The sequence below is a fragment of the Saccopteryx leptura genome, chromosome 5 (genome assembly GCF_036850995.1).
Source record: "Saccopteryx leptura isolate mSacLep1 chromosome 5, mSacLep1_pri_phased_curated, whole genome shotgun sequence".
In the NCBI taxonomy this organism is placed as follows: domain Eukaryota; kingdom Metazoa; phylum Chordata; class Mammalia; order Chiroptera; family Emballonuridae; genus Saccopteryx; species Saccopteryx leptura.
Genome location: NC_089507.1, coordinates 119,688,258 through 119,711,716, shown reverse-complemented (window position 1 = coordinate 119,711,716; position 23,459 = coordinate 119,688,258). Strand labels below are relative to the sequence as shown.

At 44.6% G+C, this 23,459-nt stretch overlaps 1 protein-coding gene and 1 non-coding gene across 4 annotated transcripts in view; both read right to left on the bottom strand.

Annotated features, from left to right (window-relative positions):
- MPP7 (MAGUK p55 scaffold protein 7) overlaps positions 1 to 18,076 on the bottom strand; it is a 314,869-nt gene extending 296,793 nt beyond the window's left edge. For all 3 annotated transcript variants that reach the window (XM_066386897.1, XM_066386898.1, XM_066386899.1), the window contains exon 1: positions 17,887 to 18,076. The gene's annotated coding sequence lies outside the window, so the exon portion shown is untranslated. The remainder of the gene's footprint in view (positions 1 to 17,886) is intronic.
- Positions 10,410 to 10,485, bottom strand: TRNAS-AGA (transfer RNA serine (anticodon AGA)). The gene has a single exon. It is a non-coding gene; the product is annotated as a tRNA-Ser (tRNA).
- Positions 18,077 to 23,459: the final 5,383 nt, after the last annotated feature.

Genomic DNA, 23,459 nt, shown 5'->3' with positions numbered 1-23,459 from the left:
TAATCAAACCTTTAGCCCTGCCCAGTTAGCGCAGACAGAGCGTCCTCCTGAAATACCAAGGTTGCAGGTTCAATTCCTGGTCAGAGCATACACAGGAAAAGACCAATGAACACACAAATAACAATTGAATGTTTCTCTCTCTCTCTCTTTCTCTCTCTCTCTCTCTCTCTCTCTCTCTCTCTCTGTCGAGTGACTCCAGCTAGAGGTACACTTCACCACATATGAAGCAGCTTTACCAAAAAGGAGAAACAATCCAATCAAGATCTGATTACTACTTACAGGAAATAAAAGAGCAGAGCATGTCAAACCATGTATTAAATAAAAAGCATCACAACAGGTTACCACTGTAAGGTTGGTGGATAATGAGGGATGGTCACGTGGGGAACCGAGGCCGCAAACTTTGGCTAGAAACACCCACAACCAAGCGTGCCAAAAGAAACTTCCTAGGAGTCCTTGGGAAAAAAGCGACTGTCAGCCAGTGAGATTTCTCTACATCATATTAGCCAGACTTCCCTAGAGGACACCTTTAAATTTACCCACGTGGTCTCTCCATGTGCAATTTTCCTGACCTCCATCTCCCAGGCCAGTGAATCTTGTCGAGAAATGCTCTGTACTGAATAAAGCCTTTGTTATTCCACACTTGGTGGCTACGCCCCTTCCTTCCTTCTCGGCGGGGAAAAATACCTTACATTTTGGTGCCGAAAACCAGGAGGAGTCAGAAGTCTGCAAGGACCGCTCCTCTCCCCTTCCTTCCGAGAAAGAACCAGGATCTCCGACCTCCCACCCACTTCGGCGCACGGTGTGGTAAGTTCCCCACCTCTAGCCTCCCCCTGCCTCAGTTCTTTCCTCCAAGAATCCCTGTCCGAAACCGCAGCTGCGTCAGGGACTTCTTTTCCGTCCGAGTGCATGTGCTTGCGGAGACGTCCAGAGCACATCCACTTTACCTTTTCCATCCAATTTAGGACGCTAATACTCAAATCTGACCATTCCGAGAACTGAGGGTGACCATGGGGGCAAAGGGATCCAAATCTGACTCTAAAACACCCCTGGGGTGCCTAATCCGGAATCTCTCAAACATTGATCGTTCCTAAAAAAGAAGAAACTAATCTTCTTCTGTAGCATAGCCTGGCCACAATACCCACTGGATAACCAGACCAGGTGGCCTCAGGAAGGGACTTCCGATTTTAACATCCTTATTGATCTACGGAACTATTGCCAGGAGGCTGGAAAGTGGTCAGGAATCCTTTCTATTCAGGGGTTTTGGCATCTGTGTTCTCGTCCTAAACTCTGTGCCAGTTGTTTTATAATGCACGTCTTCTTGGCCAGAGAAACCTCAGCTAAACCCTCCGCTCCAGATTCCTCCTCCTTTTCCAACTCCCCCGAGGAACTCTCTTCCCCTCCTGCAAGACTCCCTCACTCCCTCGGTCCCATCAGACTCCTCCCCCCTCTTGCTAGATCCTGCTTCCCACCTGCAAATGATGCTCTCTCTCTCCTCTCCAGTCAGCGCTCACACCCGATCTCACTCCAGGCCACAAGAGGAAGCCAACCTCCTATGCCCTCTCCGCGAGGTGGCCGGAGCAGAAGGAGTTGTTCGGGTTCATGGGCCTTTCTTCCTCTCTGATCTGTCTGCAATTGAAAAGCGTTTAGGGTCTTAATCTTCTAATCCTACCAACTATACCAAGGAATTCCAATATCTCACTCAGGCACATGACCTCACTTGGCATGATCTCTATATTATTATGTCTTCTACCCTTACCCCCAATGAACGGGACCGAATCTGGATGGCAGCGCGAGCTCGTGCAGACAAAGGTCCACACCTCAAACCCTCAAATGCCAGTGAACCCAGAGGCGGTCCCTGACACGGACCCCAACTGGAATTACCAGACGGAACAAACAGGTAGGAGACGACGAGACCAAATGATTGAATGTCTTGTGGCTGGCATGCAGGATGCAGCACAAAAGGTAGTTAACTATGACAAATTAAGGGAAATTACTCAAGGACCTGAGGAAAATCCAGCTCTCTTCTTAAATTGCCTCACTGACACTATGGTCCTCCACACTCGTTTAGACCCTACCTCCAATGCTGGGGCCACTGTATTAGCTACTCACTTTATTTCCCAATCGGCCCCGGACATTCGGAGGAAACTTAAAAAGGTGGAAGAGGGCCCCCAGACCCCTATCCGAGACCTGATGAACATGGCATTTAAGGTTTTTAACAGTCGAGAGGAACAGGCCGAGGCTGAACGCTGGGCCCGCATGCAGCAGAAGGTATCACTCCAAACCCAGGCTCTTGTGGCAGCCCTAAGGCCAGAGCAACAAGGGCAAGGCACAGAGGGTGCTCGACCTAGGTCTGGGCCGCCAAGAGGATCCCCACCAGGAGCTTGCTTTAAGTGTGGCAAGGAGGGTCATTGGTCCCGGCAGTGCCCCTGCCCGAGGCCGCCCACTAAGCCCTGCCCTAAGTGCAAGCAGCCCGGTCACTGGCGGAGCGATTGTCCCCTTTTGGCAGCAGGCTCATCCTCGACGTCTCAACATGGAGGACAGGCCGCTCAGATGGGAGGCCAAGCCAGCCAGGCGGGGCCATCATTTGAATTCCTAGGCCTCGCAGACAACTGATGCGGCCCGGACTCAGAGACCCTCATTGCTTTCTCTGAGCCACGGGTGATGCTACAGGTAGCGGGTAAGTCCATATCATTTCTTGTGGACACGGGGGCTACCTTCTCTGTTTTGCCTTCATACTCTGGACTTCTAGTTCCCTCACAGGTCTCGGTTATGGAAGTGGATGGGACCCCTACTTCTCCTCTTCGCACACCACCTTTGACATGCAGTTTGGATGGAATTCCCTTTTCACATTCATTCTTAGTCATGCCATCGTGCCCTGTACCCCTTCTGGGTCGAGACATTCTACACAGTCTCGGGGCCACTATCCAGCTGACAGCATCTTCCCACTTACTCCCACCACTCCTGACTGAAGACTCTCCCACTACCACAGATCATCCTAACCTGGTCACACCTCCTATTCCACCGGATGTTGTCAACCCTCAGGTCTGGGACACTTCTACTCCTGTGGTAGCAACCCACCACCCACCTGTACACATCCGCTTAAAGAATCCCTCCCAATTTCCATCTAGGCCCCAATTCCCTATTTCAGCAAGTCACCGCCAGGGCCTTAAACCAATAATTACCCGCCTCTTAAACCAAGGCTTACTCATCCCCACGGACTCTCCCTCCAACACCCCCATCCTTCCTGTCTGAAAACCTTCAGGAGCTTATCGCCTCGTACAAGACTTACGCCTAATCAACGAGGCGGTAGTTCCCCTCCATCCAGTAGTCCCTAATCCTTACACATTACTGTCACACATTCCATCAGACACCACTCACTTCATGGTCCTAGACCTCAAGGATGCCTTCTTTACCATTCCTCTACACCCTGACTCTTACTTTCTGTTTGCCTTTACGTGGACTGATCCGGACACTAATGCAGCCCAGCAGCTTACGTGGACTGTCCTGCCCCAGGGGTTCAGAGACAGCCCACACCTGTTTGGACAGGCGCTGGCTCGGGATTTAGCTGCATGCGATCTCGAGACTAGTACTCTCTTACAATATGTAGATGACCTACTTCTCTGCAGTCCCTCCCTGTCTGCCTCAAGAAGACACACAGCTACCCTTCTTAACTTTCTTGCCATGAAGGGATATCGTGTCTCCCTTACTAAGGCTCAACTTCACTCTCAGTCTGTAGTCTATCTGGGCATCACGTTAACCCCCACCACCCGAGGTCTCACTCTAAATTGAACTCAGGCCCTCCACAGTCTCCAACCACCTCCACCGTTAATCAGATTCTTTCTTTCCTTGGTCTAATAGGCTTCTTTAGACACTGGATTTCCAATTTTGCTCTCTTAGCCAAACCCCTCTACGAGGCTGCAAAAGAGACTCCCACGGGACCTCTCACATCCTCCAACACCATCAAAAGGGCTTTCTGTACCCTTTGAGATGCCCTCATCTCCTCTCCCCCTCTCGCTTTACCCGACTTCAGACACCGCTTCTATCTTTTCACTGATGAAAAGCACGGTAATGCTGTTGGTATGTTAACTCAACCTGTGGGGCCTACATACCGCCCTGTGGCATATCTCTCTAAACAACTGGACACCACCGTCAAAGGCTGGCAGCCCTGCCTCCGGGCACTGGGTGCAGCAGCTGAACTCACCCAGGAGGCTACTAAACTCACCCTTTCCTAACCCATCACTGTCTACTCCTCCCACAGGCTCACTGACCTCCTTTCACACAAATCTCTTTCTCTGTTAAGTCCTTCCCGCCTACAAGAATTTCACCTCCTATTCATCGAAAACCCTTTAGTCACTCTCTTACCCTCTCCCAGACTCAACCCAGCCACTCTACTGCCAGCTCCAGTGACACTTCCGGAACCCACCCACTCTTGTACAGAACTAATAGATTTCCTCAACAGACCTCGAAATGGATTATCAGATTCTCCTTTAAAAGATCCAGATCTAATACTCTGTAGATAGGAGCTCTGTACAGGGACCCGACGGACGACGACGGGCAGCCTACGCGGTGGACACCTCCTCCTCCTCCACCCTAGAAGCCCAACAGCTGCCAGAGGGCACCACCTCCCAGAAAGCAGAGCTGATTGCTCTCACGCGGGCACTCACTCTGGCCCAGGGAAAACGCGTAACTATATGTACTGACTCTAAATATGCTTTTCTTATCACCCACAGCCACTCTGCCCTCTGGAAGAAAGGGGCTTCCTCACTACCAAGGGCTCCCCCATAATCAATGCTACCCTCATTTCTAAACTTTTACAGGCATTACAGCTTCCCGCTGAGATGGCTGTGGTACATTGTAGGGGCCATCAAACCTCTCAGGACCCTGTGGCCTTGGGAAATGCTCGGGCCAACGCAGCGGCTCGAAACCTCACCCTGGGAGCCACCCCATCTCCTCTCATGTTTCTCTCCACCTCCCTGAAACCTTCCTACACTCCTGAGGAAGAACAGACCCTCATCAGAAAGGGTGGAGACGTGTGCAACCAGGGATGGATATTTCTCGGAGATAGAATTGCCTTACCAAAAGGACAGGCTGAAACTCTCCTTTCTGATATCCACTGTTCCTTACACATAGGGCCAAAAGCTCTCTATCGGTTCTTACAACCACTCTTTTTCTTCCCAGGCCTCCAGCAGACTATGGAAAAGGTACACGCAGCATGTGCTGTCTGTTCCAAAACCTCTACACAAGGGGGACCCTGCCCCCGCTTCCCCACTCATCAGCTGAGGGGTCACGTGCCAGGCCAGGATTGACAAATTGACTTCACTCATATGCCTCCTCACAAAAAACTCCGTTATCTCTTAACTTTTGTTGACACCTTTGCAGGATGGATAGAAGCCTTTCCCACCTCTCGAGAGGTGGCAGACACCATTGCCTCCATTCTCATTGAAAACATCATCCCGCGGTTTGGACTGCCGACTACCATCCAGTCAGACAACGGTCCAAGGCAGGGGTCCGGCCTTCACTGCCCAAATAATCCATCAGGTTGCCACCTCTCTCAACATCACCTGGAAGCTCCACATACCCTATGGCCTTCAATCGTCGGGTAAGGTGGAAACGGCCCATGGCATCCTGAAGGGTCAGCTAACCAAACTTTCCATTGAGACCAGACTCTCCTGGCCAAACCTCCTCCCCCTGGCACTCACCAGAATCAGGGCAACTCCGCTGGACTCAGCCCCTTTGAGCTGGTTTATGATAGATCGTTCCTAATCAACCACAGCTTACCTGTCAACCCCCCTCCTCTTGCCACGTACCTCCCCTTTCTGTCTTTACTTCGCCATCTTCTCAGGGAACACGCGGACTGGACCCTTCCTCCCATAGAGGGTCCAGATGAAACACACCCAGAGGTTCCCCTCCAGCCTGGCTCCCTGCAGCCCAGATGGACGGGACCCCATACAGTAATACTGACTACTCCTACTGCAGCTAAGCTCCTAGGGCAAACACCTTGGTATCATGTCTCTCGCCTCAAACTTGCTCCCATACAGGATTGCTGGGAGTCAGAACCACTGGGCCTTACTTGTCTGCAGCTCACCAAAAAATTGGGCCATGCAGACCCTCCTGTTGCTCCTGTCCCTCCCACCAGGAACCTGCCACCAGAGTGAGCTGAAGCAGGGAGCAATGCTGTTCAGTAAGACTGGCCTGATAAAAGAGGCTTCAATCTGAACTGTCTTCAAGAAAAATTAAGCAAAAATCTCTCCTCTTACAACCTGCTTAACTCCTAATAGCAGCCACCTATTCTTACCTGGGCTGCCCCTATCCTACCTAAATCTTCTTCTAATTATCAGCGTATAACTCATATTTACCTCTCTTTTTTAAAAAAATTCTTACAGAACCACACCAGCGAAGTTTCTCAACTCATGGCCAAACGAATATTCCTCCTGACACCCCTCAAAACCACCACCTTCCGATCTCCCCCTCCCCACGACGCCCCTATTCAGCAGGAAGTAGCCAAATAAGCGGTGCCCCTTATTAACACAAAAAGATCGGAATGTAAGGTTGGTGGATAACGAGGGATGGTCACGTGGGGAACCGAGGCTGCAAACTTTGGCTAGGACCGCCCACAACCAAGTGCGCCAAAAGAAACTTCCTAGGAGTCCTTGGGAAAAAAGCGACTGACTGTCAGTCAGTGAGATTTCTCTACGTCATATTAGCCCGACTTCCCTAGAGGACCCCTTTAAATTTACCCACGCAGTCTCTCCATGTGCGATTTTCCTGACCTCCATTTTCCAGGCCAGTGAATCTTGTCCGAGAAACGCTCTGTACTGAATAAAGCCTTTACTATTCCACACTTGGTGGCTATGCCCCTTCCTTCCTTCTCAGCAGGGAAAAATAGCTTACAACCACCTATTATAATTCTCCTTAATTATGATGATGCTACCAAATATTTCTTAAGAAATGTACAGATAAGCTGTCATGATTATCTTTATCTTAAAAGATGAGGAAAGTCAAGTATTAGCATGTTTATGGGTGTATTTACTGTGTTTGGACAGCAAAATTAACAGCTTTTAACAGGTCTGGAGTTGCTAATCTCAGAAATATTTTCTTTCCTAGTATTACTAAACTTTCCTTCACTTGGAAAAATATAGCAGAGCAGAGCCAAGAAGTAGCAAGTCCCTGATTCTAAGAAGACAGGTTTAGGAATAAGTAAGTGAAGAAGCTGGATCTGGTTCAGCAACCTCAGGGAAGACAGATAAGTGTGAGCCAGCCCTCAACAGCACTGGCAAGATACTGTAAGCCAGTTCTCAATATGATCCATGAAACCTAGGCTCCTCAAGAACCTTTCAGGACACCCCCGACATCAAAATTACTTTTACAATCATACTGAAAGGTTATTTGTGATTTTCACTGTACTAACATTTGACTGATGCTATATAAACAAGGGTGTGTAAAGTGCCTGGCTACCTTTCCAGGTAGATATACTTCAATACATTTTTTAAATTCATAGTTTAGGATGCATAACAATTCCCATTTTGTTTTTCCAAACATATGATGGCTTTCAACTAACCAGAGTCATTACACACAACTCACTTTGAAAGAGCGTGACAAAAACAATTCAAACTTTTTAATTTAATAACCTACTTGTTGGGCAGATAAGTTAATTTATGCTCACCTCATTAAAGATGGCCACTGCCCATGTAGGGTGGCTGACTGCCTTCTTGCTTGGGAAGGGGCATGGTTATGCTAATATGTATTGGGGGAGGGACTTTAACTGCGAAAAGTTTTAAAACGAGGAGCTAGGAGGCCATGTTAGGGAGAGAAACCATGTTCTTGGAGAGAGGAAGAGCCTATGTGGTAGCAGGGCTGGGAGGCCCAGTGGAGGAAGTAGCCAAAATGGTGGAATGGTGAAGGAGAAGCCAGTTCATGGAGGAGAAGGAGATGGGGAACAGAGGTGACCCTGGTGAGATGGAAGCCTTTGTTTCTGGGAAAACTCGGATGAGTCAGTGGTTTTGGGAGCCTTGAATGGAAAGGGAAGTGTTTTCCTGCTGTGTTTTTACTCACTTGCTGAGTAAATGGACCACTAGTTTTTGGCTCTGTTGATTCCTTACTGTCTGTCCGAATCAAATGCGAACCTGTGTTGGCCATGTAGCTGGGACAGTGGCCGTGGCTACTGCCCCTACACCAATATGCTACACAACTATAACTGTGTACCATCTATAATAGCTACCTTACCAAAACCAAGAAGAGAAGTCTAGGCTTACTTGTTAAGTTTTCAAAACTAATGAAGTCATAATAATAAAAAAAATAAAATAAACTATAATTTAGAAAATAAAATCTCCCAAGTAAAGGAGAAATTAAAGCAGAATTCCCTTTAAGGTATTAAAGTGATCAAGAGGCCATTATCTCTGCTACTCTTCAACATATCATTATAAATCTAGACAAATGAAATAGGGCAAGGAAATATAAAAGACAGTAATAAGAACTGGGAGAAAAAGACAAATAGTTATTATTTAAAATGAAATAATTGTCTTCATAAAACATCCAAAAGAAAAAGTAGCCATTAATACTGTAAGAGTTCAAGAAGACCAAAAAGTATTAAATATAGAAAGATTATCTAATTTATAGCTACACATATGCTGTATATTACATGCATGCTATATATAGGGTCATATACTGTATACCAATAGATTCCCCTATAGTGAGGTGAGAATACAGCAGTAGAAAGAAAAACTGAGATACTTAGAAATTAAGGCACAAGACTATGGGGAAAAACTTAGACTACTGGAAAAACAGAAATATCTTTGATACCTGGTTTTAACCATGGATATCAGTATCACAAGAGGAGGTTTTTTTATTTAAAAAAAAAAAAAAGACAATGGCTGGGTTTTACTCCATAGAATTACTGTTCAGTTCATCTAGAGCAGTATTTTTTAGCCTCTGGTCCATGGTGCTGGTCTGCAAAAGAGTTAACCACTTAGGCCTGACCTGGTGGTAGTGCAGTAGATAGTGTCGACCTAGGACACTAAGTACCCCAGTTCGAAACCCTGAGGTGGCCAGCTTGAGCATGGGATCACAGATATGACCACATGGTCGCTGGCTTGAGCAAGGGGTTGCTGACTAGGCTGGAGCCCCGCAATCGAGGTACATGTGAGAAAGCAATCAATGAACTAAAGTGACACAAAACTATAAGCTGATGTTCTCATCTCTCTCCCTGTCTGTCTCTTTCTCTTTCTTTCTGATAGATACGTGAATTCCAAACTGCCCTCTTGATGTTCTGCTTATCTGTCAGACCTCACCCTTACTGGACTATCACCCCTGAGACAGAGGAATTCCAGAAAGCTGATCAACCTGCCCCAAGGAGCATTCCAGAAAGCTGAAATCCTAAAACAGTAAAAGGGAACATACCAGTACTTCTGCCTCAGTATCCCCTCAGGCTCTCCCAAACACTGTATAACTCGCCCCTAGTCTGTAACCGGTGGGTGCCGGTGCCCTTCTCCCCGAGAAGTGCCCGGCAGGGTTCCTTTCTTCCTTTCAATAAAGCCTGTTACTCTGGTCTTTCGGACTCCCATGGATTCTATCACTTTCTCTTTGTAAAAAAAAAAAAAGGTTAACCACTCCAATGCTGTAGAAAGATTATAGACCGCCAGTCCACAAGTGTAAAAAGAATGGAAACCACTGATATAGAGAATATGGGCAAATGATTTTAAAAAGCTACTGTTGGGCAAACCAATGTGTTTCATATATGGTGGGTTTGCTTGCTTGTATTGCCTAATTGGAGCACTGGCAAGTGGCATCACCCTGTGTGTAGTCTGTGGAAGGCTGTGGGCTGCTTGCCCTCAAGGCGGCAGATTACAAATCCCGATTGTCTTCCTGCTTGGGAGGGGCCACTGTTTGCTAACACTTGCTGGAGAAGGATTTTTTTTTTCCCCTTGCCCGTTTTGCTAGGGAGTTCAGAACGAGAGGGAGTGCTGAGGGGCCTGGGAGCCCTAAGATTTCAGCCCAGCCTGTTTGGCTGGGGAGTGCTGAGACCAGTGGGGTCCTGAGATGGGAGAAAAGGGAGAAGTCTTCTCTGCCTGTTTGCTAGTCCATCACTATGAGATTTTTTTTTTTTCATTTTTCTGAAGCTGGAAACGGGGAGAGACAGTCAGACAGACTCCCGCATGCGCCGGACCGGGATCCACCCGGCAGGCCCACCATGGGGTGACGCTCTGCCCACCAGGGGGCGATGCTCTGCCCATCCTGGGCGTCGCCATATTGCGACCAGAGCCACTCTAGCGCCTGAGGAAGAGGCCACAGAGCCATCCCCAGCGCCCGGGCCATCTTTGCTCCAATGGAGCCTTGGCTGCGGGAGGGGAAGAGAGAGACAGAGAGGAAAGCGCGGCGGAGGGGTGGAGAAGCAAATGGGCGCTTCTCCTGTGTGCCCTGGCCGGGAATCGAACCCGGGTCCTCCGCACTCTAGGCCGACGCTCTACCACTGAGCAAACCGGCCAGGGCTCTATGAGATTTTAATAAAGGAATGGCCCACCATTTTCTGGTTCCAGAGTTTTTGTACTGTCGGCCCGAATCCAGTGAGAACCTGCATGGACACAGCACCGCAACAGACACTGGCCTTACAGCTACCTACTTAATTCTAATGTAAAGCCAGCATTATAAACCACCAGCTTACGTATTTTTTAAAAAGACCACACTTCTAGATCCAAGATCTACAGGTAAATTTTAGTAATGAAAAAAGAAAACAAAAACCACTGAAAGAGTTCAAACAGGAAGAGACAGACTATAGAAACGTATCTTTGTTAACTAAGAACAAAGAAATATTTCCTAAACAAGACCTGCAAGGTGAAAAGATACAGATGAATCTAACTAAAACCAAACTAAAGATTCTGTTCCATAAGTGATTTCAAAGAAAAATTTGACAGACAGGTAAAAAACTAAGATATTTGCACCACTTAAAACCCAACAAAGCTAACATGTGGAAAACTCACACACAAAAAAAAACCTGTAAATTATGGTAGGAAAGAAGAGAGAAGGATAAGAAAATCTAAAACAAGAAGCAAAGAACATAGAAATGTCAATTCACAAAAAGAGAAACCCATACAGCTAGCAAACATATGACAGGCTACTCAACTGCATTAGTAATCAGAGAACTGCAAGTAAGAAGAGTAACATCACTCCATCTGTTGCATCAGACTGGAAAAAACAATAAGGTCAGAAAATATCAAGTACCAGCAAGAATGTGTGGCTAACAGTTGGTGAGAATGTAAAGTAGCACAGCTATTCAGGATAATCTTCCAGTACTTGAGGAAATTGTGTAAATGCCTGAGAGAAGGTCCTGTGAAGGGAAACGGAAGCATGAATGGGCATAAGAGATGAAGGGCAAAGATACAATAAAATGACAGGCTTTTCATGTACCAATAATGATAGTGGGCCATGAACTTGTTAGCAAAATCAAAGGGTTCACCATTTGGGGCATGTTATTCAAGAACAAGCTGCGGCTGTTGCAAGATAGTTTTATTTTATTTGCAGCAAGTAAGAGACAAGGGGATTCGTATCCAAAGCTCTGTCTCTCTGAAGGGAGGCTTAGTCATTGCTTAGATACACACACTATTTGGTCATTTACATGTTGACTTCTTCTCTGCAGTCGGCTACATATTTGGATTGAGTTCCTTTCAAGCTCATCCTATTTAAATCAGGTCTGCAAAATGGTGGTGTTTTTTGTTTGTTTGTATTTTTCTGAAGTGAGAAGTGGGGAGACAGCGAGACAGACTCTCACATGCGCTGGACCGGGATCCACCCAGCATGCTCACTAGGGGGCAATGCTCTGCCCATCTGGGGCATTGCTCCGCTGCAACTGGAGCCATTTTAGTGCCTGAGGCGAAGGCCATGGAGCCATACTCAGCACCAGGGCCAACTTTGCTCCAATGAAGCCTTGGCTGTGGGAGGGGAAGAGAGAGGTAAAGAGAAAGGAGAGGGGGAAGGGTGGAGAAGCAGATGGGTGCTTCTTCTGTGTGCCCTTGCCAGGAATTGAACCCAGGACTTCCACATGCCAGGCTGACGCTCTACCACTGAGCCAACCAGCCAGGGCTAGGTCTGCAAAATATTGTATTACATTTTAACATTTAGTGATAACTTTTACAAAGAATGGCCCAGACTTAAGACCCTTGTTTTATCTAACAGACTGAGCATGAACTAAAGTGTACACACCTGATGTGGGGGCAGGGAGGCACAGGAGGGTAAGAGTTACCACCTCCTATATGCCTTCATTGAACCAGTGTATCAGGTACTGTGCTGTATTGGGGACACAGTAGCCAAGATCAGGCCTTTGCCTATAGAGTTTACATTCTAGTAAAAAACAAAAACAAAAAGTAAACAAAGTTATGATAAGAGTGTGATAGCTGCTATGACAGATATAAAATGAGTGACTGGGACAGGGAGTCATGGGAAGGGAGTACAACTTTTCAGAGGATTGCCAAGAAGTGGCCTCTCAGATGGGCAGAAAGAAAAGTAACCAGGCACTAAGCAAGCTGGACAAAGACATCTCCAAGAACTGCATTCAGGGTCATCCAATACAAGTCACCATACCAAAGGTGAGTGTGTTCTGAGGATGACTTTCAGGGGTTTCCTATAACTGAACTCCCAAGAACAGCATGTAAAAGTGCTGTCACAGAAAGTGTGGACCACAATTATTGTGAAAATCCAACCTATTTTGACCAAAGAATTAAACTATTTTGGGGGAGGGAAGGGAGGATCACTCTGCATGTGAATAGTCAGTCTCTAAAAGATGTTTCTGGAAAAGTACTAAGATCCTCAAACTTTCAATCCATTTGTTAAGTGGAAACTGAGTGCCCGGGTGTCCTTCCCACAGCATGGTGTGAGGACATGAGGATAAATTAGTTTCGAGGTGCCACCTCCCTTTGTAAGAATCACAACCCTATCCGTATCATACACGCTTTGATTTTCATGATTGAAAACCAACATTTCTTGCATGCTTGCAACCTGCTAGCCAGTGTTCTACAAGCTTTTACACACATTTGTGTTCATTTAATACTCCCACCAATGTAATATTACAGTATTTCCACTTTAGAAATGAGAAAATAGAGGTAAAACATTTGCCAGAATCAAAAGTTTCGTGGCAGACTAGGGATTGAAATCCACATATTTCAAACTTCAAAGCCTGTGTTCTTTACCACTACAATCACATTGCCCCTGGAATCTCAGTGGTTTTCAAAGTGTGGTCGCTGGACCAGCAGCATTACTGTTACCTTGGAATTTATTAAAAAGGCAAAATCTCAACACCCATCCCCAAACCTACTGAATCAGAAACTTAACTTTTAAAGTACCCTCCAAGAGACCCAGAGGCATGACGAAGTTTGAAAACCACTGGTCTCAAGTTTTCATTTTCAACTTAATTGTATGCATGTGAGAGGATTACCATTTTGAAAATTCCAAAATGTAAAATTTTGATCCTATTTAAAATGCTTTAAATATGTCAAAATAATATTAATTCATTTCCTCATTGCCAACATTACAGCAACTCCTCCCCTAAATCTGACAAAACTCATCTGTACCCTGATCAGATCATTCAAAAAATGAAGTCTACGCTGATGGGTCTCACCAAGACCTGAGCTAAATTCAAAACAGAAAAGAGCACAGAGATCCAGAATCTCCAGAAGTTAAATAATAGCCATATTAGGAAGAAGAAAAAAAATCTATTTTGAGTATCAGCAGAAGCCTGATAATCGTGGTCCATAGTTCCATAATCCTTTCTATCCCTGGTTCAACTCCAAACGTTTGCATCACTTCAACAAACTTCCCACTGTCAAAAAAAGAAAAAAGAAAAGAAAAAAATGCACAACACTCAAATATTTCTCAAGATTCAGATTGCTTTCAGTAAACATACAGAGGAACTATCTTTCAAAGAGCATGTTTTTATCATGAGTAAAGCACCAAATGCTTTTATCACACGCACCAGAGCAGAAAGTGTCACGCTGTCCCTACCCCTTACCTACACCAGCGCTTTACAGCAGCCTACCTGACCTTCTCTTTTCAAAGCAGTATTTAGATCAAGTTCCTCCATAACTCAAGGTTTCAATCTGGTGCAGAAGTCTATGTATATTCACGTTTGCCTATTTCTAATAAAGCCTTTTTTAGGGAGAAGACGATATCAGAAGTAACAATATCCAAACATCTACCAGAATTAAAACCTACCAAGTACCAAAATACTCTTTTAAACTAGTCACTTGCATACTCAAGTCATTTTATAAAGTTCAGTATTTTACTTTTTTATTTTAATTAAAAACAAATTTGAAGATTGGATAGGTAACTAGCCCAAGTCTGGACTGCGGAGAGCTATAAACCTGAGTCAAAATGCTGACTGGCTTGATTCAAGTTGACAAGGGTGCAGAAAGCACTGGAAGCCCACACTGAGGCAAGCTTTTCACCTGCTTGGCTACTTATAACCACTCACCTGTGCAGGCTCACACTCACCCAGGCCTGCGGGGAACTACCCTCCTAGAAGAAATGGCTCCTACTTATTTCCCCTCCCAGTCACCACCAAGTTCCCTGATGAACTCAGTTGGTTCCAAGAAAATATTTGCCAAAGCTCTCCTCCCCAGAGTTCAGTGGAACTGAAACAAACACACCAACCCTTAAAGACCTTCTCGTTTATGTTCTCCTGCCTTTTAAAAGTTCAGCTGCTTTCTACAAAATATCTCACAAAGTAGTCATCCCTCATCTATCCTTCTTCTCCACAAACATTACGATTTCTCTACCTAAAACAGATACTGCTTTTATTAAAACTTGGTATTCTCATCTCCCTTCTCTAACAACCTCACCAAGCTATCCTCAGAACAAACAAGCTTAATAAACAGCTCATACTGTCAGCAGGGTTCATAAATGAAGCAGGGTGATAATCATGCTCTCCTAAAGGATTAAAAAGATGTAAATGAACATTCAAGAAGAAAAAATTTCACATTCTTGATAAAGAACAATAAATCCACACTCTGGTCTGGATTCCTGACCACGAGGAGAACCAGAAAGCTTTTCAATAGAAGTTGCTTCTAAAATTACTAACAATTTCCTTCACTTGAAATTAAGCTGTCATTTCCTTCTATCCCGATATCCTAATTTAATAAAACTGACTTTAAAAACTGATTGCAATTCTCTCAATTACAACTGCTACAGAAACAATTGTAGCACATTAGTACCTTTGTTAGTAAAATGTGCTAAGAAAAAAAAAAATCTGACTTAAATCTCCAATAAACAGCACCCAGTGCTGTAATGTAATTATTTTTTTAAAAAGGACATAGATCCTACATTAAGAACACAAGCAACTACATTATAAACAGCCTGAATTGCCTTCCATTTTCCCACATTCTAAAGCTGTACCATCAGAAGACAGGACTCTTCTGTATGAATTAACAGATTATACAGAATTCTCTCTTTTTTTGTTTTTTGTTTTTTTTCTTTCTTTCTGAGGTTGGAAAGGGGGAGGCAGTCAGACAGACTCCCGCATACGCCCGACGGGGATCCACCCGGCACGCCCACCATGGGGCGATGCTCTGCCCATCTTGGGGCATCGCTCTGCAGCAATCAGAGCCATTCCAGCGCCTGAGGCAGAGTCCACAGAGCCATCCTCAGCGCCCCGGCCAACTTTGCTCCAATGGAGCCTTGGCTGCGGGAGGAGAAGAGAGAGACAGAGAGGAAGGAGAGGGGGAGGGGTGGAGAAGCAGATGGGCCCCCGCTTCTGTGTGCCCTGGCCGCGAATCAAACCCGGGACTCCCGCAGGCCAGGCCAATGCTCTACCACTGAGTCAACCGGCCAGGGCTATACAGGTTTCTTTATGGAAATTTTTCATTGGGTGTCTAGAAATTTTAATACAACAGGAGAGGAAAAATTAAGTAAAGGCATCAATGCAAAAACAAATAAACAAAATCAGAGCTACATGATAGGTCTTGTGTAAGGGATGCTTTATATCCTACACAAATAAGTCTCCTCAAAACATATGTTACATGCAACCGATGCATTTACCATGAAAACAAGGGGTTACTTCACAATTAGAATGGTTGCACTAATTCATAAGACATTTCCATGTTCTTGATGACTAATACCTTTAACATACTCTAACAACGCTCTAGTTCCCCAAGCCTTGACATCATTCCAGAAGTCCCTTTCATCTAACCCTGCTCTCCATTAACACCTACACTCCCTTCCTTGAGTTCATCTAAGGAAGAAATTATTTTTACATTTTCAACCTTTACACCAAATTTATGGCAAAAATTTTCCAAAACAAACTCATAAGTCATAACCAAAATGCTTTATACTTCATTTTTATTTGCCCTATGCATGTTATTTTAATTCAAATTAAATAACACTTAAGTCCACTGATGCAAACGTAAGTAAGGCTTTCTAATTGGCAACATCTCTCAAAGTGTATAATAGAGGTTTTCACACAGCACCACTCAGTTCTGTTTGTTTTGCTTTGCCTGTGTGAAAAAAATTACCTTTTTAGTAGTGTGATTCAAACTATCTCAGCAACCTTAAAATTTAAAAAAAAAAACGAACAGACAATATTTATTCACTCAGAAATAACCAGCTCCATCTCTGACTCATATGTATTATATATGATGAATTCCTTATGCAAAAGCTTGCTTGAAGGTAGGGATTTTGCCGGGTCCTGGATTGACTCTATTACAGGTACAAAATCGCGTAGGAGTCAAGTAACCTGTGATAGAACTTCTTTCATCTCTAGGGCATTCAGTTTATGTATCTATAAAATGGGCATGATAAACACCACCTGCCTGCCAGGAGGGCAGGAGGATACTAACACTGATGCCATGCTCTGAGCTTCTCCACTAAAAGCCCTAAACGGAAATACTAGTGTGTAGGAGAGAGCGCCTGGAAGGGGAGAACACTGCTCCAAGAGTCCTCACTATGCCATTACTGCTAAAATTCGGTGACCTTCACCATTTCTCTAGTGAACAAATAGTGAAAGGAAAAGGTAACAGCAATTCAGAGTGCTTCTTTATAACTAAATCAAATTATATAGTTAAGCGGCTGGGACTTACGTGCAAGGTATTACTGCATGAGTAGCAGGTGCAACCCTAGAACCTAAAACCCAGAAATCGTTTTTAAAGAGGCTTAAAAAAAAATCGAAAGCTGTTTTAAAAATTTTTAGAAAAAAGAGGAATCTCCTTCTCACCCGAGAAAGAAGAAACGAGGTCCCACCCCCACAATCCTTTCAACCTTGCACAGGCAACCATCATCAGCATTCCCCCACCCCCCTCGTTGCTATCGCGCCGCTCCCCACTTCAGCCCAGACTAAGGTGAGTCAACCTGCTGGGTCTACTTGTCACTGAGAAAAAGCCCTCAAACAAGTTCACGTTAAAGGCTGCTTTTAACTTAAAATAAGTAAGCACTGTTAATGTGTAAATCTCACTGCAAAGAACCTGTATCCAAAAAATGTGTAATTAACATTGCCCAAGAAGACACACCTTTCTCAAAAAAAAAAAAAAAAGCCACTCAGCTATCGCCACTATCAGTGGGTCCTTTTCCCTTGGGTGCCTGACTGACTCAACTCCGCGGTTTCCCTCCACCTGCACGTCCTCCGGCACTTCGTTGGGCCCAGCCGCCTCGCCCCGAGTCCAGCAAGGTTCCCAAGGGGTCCGGACCGCAGCTGCCAGGACCCCACGCCCTCCGGTCCCCTCCTCCGGCCCCGCCCCCACCTCCCCGCAAGGTGCGGCGGCCGCAGGCTCCCGGGCCCAGGCGCCTGGAGGCGCGCGGGAGGCTCGGGGTGACTCGTCCGGGCCGCTGCCAGCGGGAACAGCAAGGGGAGCAGATCCCCCCCGCCCGCCCCGCGCCCGAGCTCCAGTCAGCACTGCAGCCCCGGCACCTCCTTACTTGCTCTGAGGTGCCGCGGGGGGCGTGCTCTCTCGGGCCCGCAGTCGCGGGCTCGGAAGCAAGTAGACTGACAGCAACAGAAGCCGCTGCAAAGGACAATCAGGTGCCAGCGCGCGCAGAACGTAGGAGCCCCACTGGGAGCCCGGTCCCCACCTCCAGACTAAAGAGTAACCAACTCAACCCCCTCCCTTGGTGGGGCGGGACCACGGCGAAGGGGGCGGGGCGAGGGCGAGGCCGCATCCTCCTCTGGGCGTGAACGCCTGTATTAGGTGCCTGCTGATTGGCTTCAATAGGGGTAGGCGTCTCAGATTTGAAGACAACTCCGCCAGAAGAGCTCTCTGATTGGTGGGTAGTAGAAAACAAAGCAAAGGCCTCATTGGTGACAGTTCTGCAGCTCCTCTCCATTACTTTCAATCATCAGAAGTCCTGCCTCTATTCGCTTATTTCCCAGGTGGCTGCAGAACTGGCTGCAGAATGGGTTTCAGTTAATGGACTAGCAGCCTACCTGCAAAGAACCCCGGATGCCTAGGCTCCTTTGTCAGATGCGAGCTTCTTAATTCTACTGCAATTCTTTTTTTTTTCCTACTGCGATTCTTTGATTTTGCATGACCTTGGTGAATAACGTCTAATCTTTAACATCAATTGGATTTTTAAAAATATTTTATTAATTTTTACCGGGGTGGGGAGAGCGGCAAGTATCAACTCATAGTTGCTTCACTTTAGTTGTTCATTGCTTGCTTGTTGCTTCTCATATGTGCCTTGACTGGGCAAGCCCAGGGTTTTGAACTGGAGACTTTAGTGTTCCATATTGACACTCTATCCACTGTGCCACCACAGGCCAGGCCATCAGTTTTTTTCTCTGTATCTGTGAGTTTGTTTTTGTTCTGTTTACTTATTTTGTTTATTAGATTTCACATATAAATGAAATTATATAGCCCTTGTAGTACTCTGTCTGAATTTTTTTACATAGCATGATACTCTCTAGATCCTATCCATATTGACCCAAATGATACAACTTCATTCGCTTGGATTTTGAGAAGTCTCCTGGACGTTTTTTAAATGCAGTGTAAGAGTCAGAGGGAAATTGTCATATGCAAAGAAAAGATATAAAATGTTTTCACCGTTGTGATGTGGAACTTTATTACCTTCCTGTGTTCCATATTAAACATGTATCACTTTTATAATTAGGAAATTTTTTAAAAACTAGAAAATGAGTAAGGTGAAGAGAATGGTAAATGCAAACTTTGGAGGATAACCAGGCAAGTAATTCCCCCACAATAGAAGAAAATACAGTAAGATATGCAACAACTGAGGGCCATCAAAAAATTAATATGTATTGATACCAGCCCTATTCAGCTCTCTTAAATAACTTTACAAATATGACTGAGGGACCCCATGCTCTTTCGTGAGTGACATCATTTATCCAAAACACAGTGTAGGCTGCACTGTAAGCAGATCCTCCCTACCGCAAGAATTTAGAATCCAAACTACCAAATAAATAAAGCTTTAATTTAAAAAAAAAAAAAGAGGGGGGGAGGCTACAGAAAGAAATTCAGATCTAAATTGGAAAATTCAGCCAAGGCCTGGAATTATAAGAAAACAATGTGACAGCTTCAAGATGCAATGCAAACTTTGAAAAGTGAAAGTAGGAGGGAGGAGAAGGAAGTTCAGATGATTATCAATGACCCATAATTAAAGTAATCTGAGCTCTCAGACCAATCAGCCAAGCCCCAACTCCTAACATACCCCAGCTGGGGACCAGAGCCATTAACTCTGGCTGTCTTACCATTCTGTTTGTTCTTGTCATACTCATGAAGTTCTGAATACATACACTATTTGAAATGAAGCACTTTCCCAACAATTCTATAAATTTAATGGTAGTTAAAAAAAAATGAGTATTAAAAAAATCAAACCTAAGAAGGAAGTTAATATTTAGGTAAACATGAACTTGTAAAGAAGTAAGGACAAGAAACCTGATACAAAGAGGAGGACAAATCCTTTTTTCTGTCTTTTTCTCTGAGAATAACGTAAAATTCTTTAAAGGACAGTAACTTCATTACCTAACAAGTATTTTACAGAACCCTTGCAGTACATGGACTCCTAAACAACAGTCTGAAATGTATTCCAGAGTACTCTGAGCAAGTAACTTAATGTTGAGATCTAATATTGTTTCTATGTAAAAGGGAAAAAAAAAGGTGATAAATTGAACTTAACATCATTCATTAGCTGACTTGGAAGAAGAGGTCCAGCCCCACTGTAGCGGGCCAGTCAGATGGGATGCTGGTAAATGTCAGAGTGTCTGAACGCATTCTGCTGATAGTGACAGTTGAATCAAGAGAAGCAACAACTAAATAAATATTTTAAAGTTTTAAATTTAAAATATAATCTTTAAAATGCATGGCACAGTGCTTCAAAAGCCACTGGAAACTAATCTCTGCATCCCAATAATAGAGCTCAAAAGTTAATTATAAAGATAGTGTGATCTTTTACAAAATCCTAGGGCAAAAATAAGTCAGTCCTCGGTCTGGTTGCTGCTTCCATCCTTGGTTTCTGGTTCCCTGAAGACCACTTTATCTAGATTATCCTGTTGGAGGGGAGCTGGGAGTGGTCCCTTGGACTCTCCAGGTGTTCCTCTTTTTTCTTTTCTTTTTTTATGTTTTTTTTTTTAATTATTGATTTTAGAGAGAGAGGAACAGAGAGAGAGACAGAGGAACATCGATCCATTCCTGCATGTGCCCTAACTGGGGGCTAAACCCACAACCTCTGAGCTCAGGAGGATGCTCACCAACCGAGGTATATGGCCAGGGCCAGGTGTTCCTCTTGTGTAGGGTGTAAACATGTCCAATACAATTCTCTCCCACGAATAGCTCTCATCTGGTCCTCAGGAAACACTGGTGCATACTTTAGTCCCATGACTAGTGAAAGTGCAGCTGGCTCCCAGAGCACTCGGGTCTTGCGTATTCTCTCTCCCTCTCCCAAGCTCTCTCTCTTTCTAAGCTGCTGCTTCAGGGCAGTACTTTTAACCTCTCAACTTTGAATATCGCAGCTAAAAGTCAGACACTCCAAATACCAGAGAACGCCAAACAAGTTGCCCTCATGGTCGTCCTGATACCCCATCTCTAGGAAGATTATGGAAAAGACCTTGGGTGAACGGTTAGGTGGGATTTAGCATGCTTAAGAACGTTCTTCACACACTGACCACATAGTTCAGTTGGTTAGAGCATTGTCCTGATACACCAAGGTTGCATGTTTAATCCCTGGTCAGGGCACATACAAGAATCAACAATGAATGCATAAATAAGTGGAACAATAAGTTGATGTCTCTCTATCCCTTCTTCTTTCTCTAAAATCAATAAAATGAAATTAATAAAAGAAAAAGAACTCTCTTCACAGATCCTTTACTAAACTCCACTTCCTCTGTCCCTTTATGATACTATTCTGAGTGAGGGTTTTTTTTTTCAATCACAGTTTACATTCTCTATTATTTTGTATTAGTTTTAAGTGTACAGCATAGTGGTTAGACAATCATACACTTTACAAAGTGTTCCCCCTAGTATTTCCAGTATGTATACAGTGTGTTCGTAAAGTCATGGTGCACTTTTGACCGGTCACAGGAAAGCAACAAAAGACAATAGAAATGTGAAATCTGCACCAAATAAAAGGAAAACCCTCCCAGTTTCTGTAGGATGATGTGGCAGCATGTGCGCATGCGCTGATGATGACGTAACACCATATATACGGCAGAGCAGCCCACAGCCATGCCAGTCGAGATGTGGATGGTACAGAGGAAAGTTCAGTGTGTTCTGTGGCTCGCTAAATTCGAATCCATGACCAAAGTGCAACGTGAATATTGGCGCGTTTATAACGAAGTGCCACCACATAGGAATAACATTACTCGGTGGGATAAGCAGTTGAAGGAAACCAGCAGTTTGGTGGAGAAACCCCGTTCTGGTAGGCCATCAGTCAGGGACGAGTCTGTAGAGGCTATACAGGATAGCCACCTAAGGAGCCCTAAAAACTCTGTGCATAAGCCCACATGGAACTGCTCTGAATAGGTATAAAACTGGGAGAGTTTTCCTTTTATTTGGTACAGATTTCACATTTCTATCGTCTTTTGTTGCTTTCCTGTGACAGATCAAAAGTGCACCATGACTTTACGGACACACTGTAGTTGTTACAATATTATTGACTATATTTCCTATGCTGTACTTTACATCCCTATGACTATTTTGTAACTACCAATTTGTACTTCTTAATCCCTTCCCCTCATTCACTCAAGTCTTCCAGTAACTCTCCCCTCTGGCAACCATCAATCTGCTCTTGACAGAGAGGATTTTAAGAGTCACCAAAGGGCTATGATGCCCTTTGAGAGTTGCTCCTGCTCAGGGAATTATATTAGAATTTCACATCTATTGTCCTCAGTCAAAACTTTATTTTTATATCTTGTCATACTAAGGTGGATCTGTAAAAACTGCTTTTGTTGGCACCAAGGACATAGGGCTAAGAAAACTTGTTCTCTAAAATCATAAACTGTTGAAAACTTAGCTGTTTGAGCATCAGAATGGAACACCCACTCTTGCCTGGATGGTGGGAGACTGTGAGTTACTGTAACACAGGGAAACAGCCTTGATATCCAGCTCACATGTAGACCTCCACAGAAAAGATTTGGGGACACAGCATTTCAAATTTCTCTTACTTTTATAGTTTCCAAGGAAATAAGACTCTGAATCTGCCTTTTCACCCTGATCTGGTGTCAGGAAAAATATCACTAATCATTAATGAAATATTACTGACAACCTTGCTCTGCTTTGAGTGTATCACAACACTGTTTCATCAAGTCTTACTTAATGTCCATGTTCCTACACCCCTATAATAGCCCTGTCTCTCCCTCTGTTTGGGGAAACCCTGTGTGGGTCTCTTGGAGTACTCTCCCTTATTACAAGTTCCTAAACAGAACTACTTGGACTTCAGGTTTGCCTCTGGTGGTGTTTGACTATTGGGTTTCATCATCAATGATCAAGTCTTCAGAACAGGTCATCAGGTCCCACTTTACCAGGTTCTGTCTTCATGTCTGCATCTTCTTGCAACACTAGGTCACACAAACTCATCACCACCATTGTACCACCACCAGAGTCATCCAGAGTTCTGTAACTATGATTATATAACACTCAAAATACCACAAGCACATGCATATGCAGGAACAATAAATCTATAGCTTCTAGCAAAGTAAATTAGTAAAGGGTATTAAAATTACCGGAAGGGCTTTTTCAAATGACACATGGCCAGAGATAGTGATATAGTCCTTCCTACTCTTCTCTCCCTCACTAGACATACTTGACTCTGACTCATCGCAATAGTGATCCTACTAGTGAGGGAAGAGCACCCTCAGGTATGTTTGGGTGAGGTTAAGAAACTCTATCCCCCACAAATCTGATAGGTTAAAATTCTCAAAATTCTAAGTCGATACGTTTGGGGAATATTTTTTTCTCTTAGCTAAAAATACAAGCTTGATCTCGCTTATAAATTAAAGGAAAACTGTCCTCATAAAGCAAGGGGCGTTATCCGACTTATTC